This window comes from Petaurus breviceps, unplaced genomic scaffold (assembly GCF_028583685.1).
Source record: "Petaurus breviceps papuanus isolate PSGF00001 unplaced genomic scaffold, PetGlider_PUasm1.0 90617, whole genome shotgun sequence".
In the NCBI taxonomy this organism is placed as follows: Eukaryota; Metazoa; Chordata; class Mammalia; order Diprotodontia; family Petauridae; genus Petaurus; species Petaurus breviceps.
In genome coordinates, this window is record NW_027187287.1 from 5,840,012 (window position 1) to 5,843,488 (window position 3,477).

At 35.5% G+C, this 3,477-nt stretch overlaps 1 pseudogene; it reads right to left on the reverse strand.

Moving 5' to 3' along the window:
- Nucleotides 1–1,615: 1,615 nt before the first annotated feature.
- LOC138142886 (olfactory receptor 2Y1B-like) lies at nucleotides 1,616–2,536 on the reverse strand (annotated as a pseudogene).
- Nucleotides 2,537–3,477: the final 941 nt, after the last annotated feature.

Here is a 3,477-nt window from a genome sequence, read left to right on the forward strand (position 1 = left end):
AATAGTCATTTTCATTTTTATAAGATTACAAGATCACAAAAATTAGAAGAAATATATGAACTGTACTGATTCCAGTGAAATATTTTAGTAAAATATCATTTTGATATACTTGTGAATGGGATAGTGAAATATTGACTGGATATATTCAATAGTAGCAGTATACAAATAGTACATGAAAAAGTAATACTAAATAGATTGATATCTAATTGAACAATAAGAATATTGATTAATAGATAAAGTTGGAGGGAGTTTTCAAGTGAAAGGCCTCAAAACTTCATTTTTGATCCTCGTCCATCATTTTCATGGATAATGAGCATCAGAACATTATGTTTTATTCTCAGACCAGTCACGTTCACTTTTTCATTTCTCTCAAGGCTTTGCTCCTGGCCTCTCTGGACTTTTTTATTCACAGTACTTCTCACTTTTAAAATTTTCTTTTATGTGCTGTCCTTTCCCATTATAATATAAGCTTCTTGAGGGCAGGAGCTGTCTTTCTTTTTTGTTTGTAATTGTATTCCCAGGACTTGGCATGGCATTCTCTTGGCAAAAAAACTGGAGTGGTTTGCCATTTTCTTCTCTAATGGATCCTTTTTTTTTTCCAGGCAAACAGAGGTCAAATGACTTGCTCAGGGTCACACATCTAAGAAGTGTCTGAAACTGGATTTGAACTCAACTCTTCCTGACTTCAGGCCAGTACTCTATACAGTAGGTCACCTAGCTACTCCCTGCACATGGTAAGCACTTAATAAAAACTTATTTACTTGACTTTTGACATATTTCTAAAAAGTATAGATGAGCTATAGTTGGAATGGGTTAATTATAATAATAATAATTATTATTATAATGGATGACAATTAAAATTTAACAAATTCTCGATGTACTGTACTAAAACAAAAATTAATGGTGAAAAATTGAAAGTTTTGCATTTAGGTTAAAAATAAGGGATGAGATTGTCTTATTTTGCTTCATATAAAAAAAGGTCTAGAGGTTTCAGCTAATCAATTGTAAATCAATATAAACATTTTAAACAAGCTACATAATAGAAATGTGAAGTTTCTCATATAAGCCTTTTTCCTGTTGTTCTTTGTATGTGGAAATCTTTGTGTTTGTTGATAATTGTTAGGTTTTAAAGGAAAAAAAGGTTTTTTAAAAGGAAAAAAAGAGAAAAATGACATCTCTACCTTTATTCTGCACTTAGAATCGCAGAAGACGATTTCCTGATCTATTTGTTCAGTTCTAATATCTCTTCTGAAACACTACTCTGAAATTGTAACTCCTCTCCTCCCTACATATCTTGGCTTTGACAGGATCTGACAACCGAAGTCAAGTAGTCCAAGTTACTGAACATTAGAGAGTTTATGGCAGACAACATTGCCCTCTTAGATTATTGGTGATGATTTACAGATATCATGATACTGTGGGAAGCACACTTAGAATCAGAGAATCTGGGCTTAAGTGCTGCTTTCAATAAATCACTCAAGCCCTCTAGGTCCCAGTTTCCTTATCTATAAAAAGTGTTGGGGTGGGGAGGAGGTAACAAAAAAGTTTCTGTGGTCCCATCTGGTTCTAATATATATGACCTTATGATCTAATTATTTCCAATTTCTATAACTCCCTAAGTTTGATCTTTCCCCACTACTTTCTTTATTGCCCCATTTATATCTTTATTTCTCAGTGTATATATCAAAGAATTGAGGGTGGGAGCTATAATGGTATAGATAAGGGCCAGGACCTTGACTTGGCCTTGAGAATAATTATTTTTGGGCTGAAGATACAATGACATGATAGTCCCATAAAACAATGAAACCACCATCAAGTGTGAGGCACAAGTCCCAAAAGCCTTCCTCTGTCTCTCAGCTGAATGGATTTTTGCCACCACCCAAGCAATGCAGGCATAGGAAGTGAGGATGATAGAGACAGAGATGGCCAGAATGATAAGGTGAGCAATGAACATTTTGGAGTCCATTGACCTAGTGTCCACACAAGACAATTTGACAATAACAAGCAGCTCACAAATGAAATGGTTTACCTGGTGATGGCCACATAATGGCAACACCATGGCCAAAGATGACTGAAGAAGTGAATTAACAAAGCCTGAGGACTAGGAAGCAGCTGCCCAGAGATGACAGAGCTGAGGATGCATAATGGTGGAATTGTGCAGGGGCCAGCAGAAAGCAACATAGTGATCTACAGCAAGAAGCACATATTCAGTAGATCCAAGAGCCAAAGCTAGTGAATATTGGGCCAAGCAGACAATATAACCAATTCTCTTATCATGCCCCCAGATGTTCGTCAGCATTTGGGAGACAATGCTGGTCGTGAAACAGATGTCCAAGAAGGAGAGGTTTTGGAGGAAGAAGTACACAGGAGTGTGGAGCCAAGAGTCCAGAAAAGTTAAGATGATAATGGTCGTGTTGCCCATCAATGTAATAGTGTAGAATACAGAGACAGTTAATGAAAGGATAAATTCTAACTAAAGTTGGTCAGAAAAGCCCATTAAGATAAAATATCCTCCTGAACTTTCATTAACTTCCATCTTCTCTGCTCATTTTCCACTTCCTTCAGTCAGATGAGTTTGTATCTATGAAATGTCTAAATAGTTAAAAGGTGAACATTTGATAAATTAGCTGGTTGGCATTATGACATGCGGTATCACTCTATGAGTAAAAAAAAATGAAAAGTGACAATGTTAGCAGATAATCTCATGCAATGGAATTGACTGAATTATCTGGTTTTGTAGAATTATATTTCCACTATCATGTGGACACCAAGAAGACAAAACTTATGAAATGTAAGTAACATGAACTGCTCTTTTATTCTTGAATTTTATTGGCCTTTCCTCAAATCAATAGGGCTTCATGAACAAATATTGCTACCACAAAGCCTTGCCTTCCTTCTTGGGAAAATTATGGATGTGAGGATTAGAAGCAGAAAACCAAGAAATCCAACATCAAAAGCAGGATTGGAGGAATACTCATCTGGTATCTTATAGAGGAGATTCTTGACCAGGTATGGGTCAGATGATATGGCTTCTGAAGTTCTTCCCAGCTCTGATATTCTGCAATTCAATCGTTATGTCAATCAAGTAGCATATACATATTCCTATTCAGGAAGATAAAGATAATGAAAGAGGAAAATGATACCAGCAGAGAAAGTAATGGGAAAAATGGATTATGTACGTTACTAGAAGGTACTTAATCAGCACTAATTTTAGCTAGTGATGTTCATGGGTTAAAAGTACAACTTTCCCAACAATCATGCCAAATGCATAATATTCACCAGAAGGGAGACTTTCTAAAAGACGTTAATTATATAATCATGTTTATGCATATACACACAGATATTTAACCATTTCCACTGTTTGTAATACAAGTGAAAATGGGGCCTCCTGCTATTCAACAGGGGACTGGAAGAAAAAGAACTCAAAAATACAGTACAAAAGGCTTTATTTTGTTTTGTTTTCACTTCATTTTACAA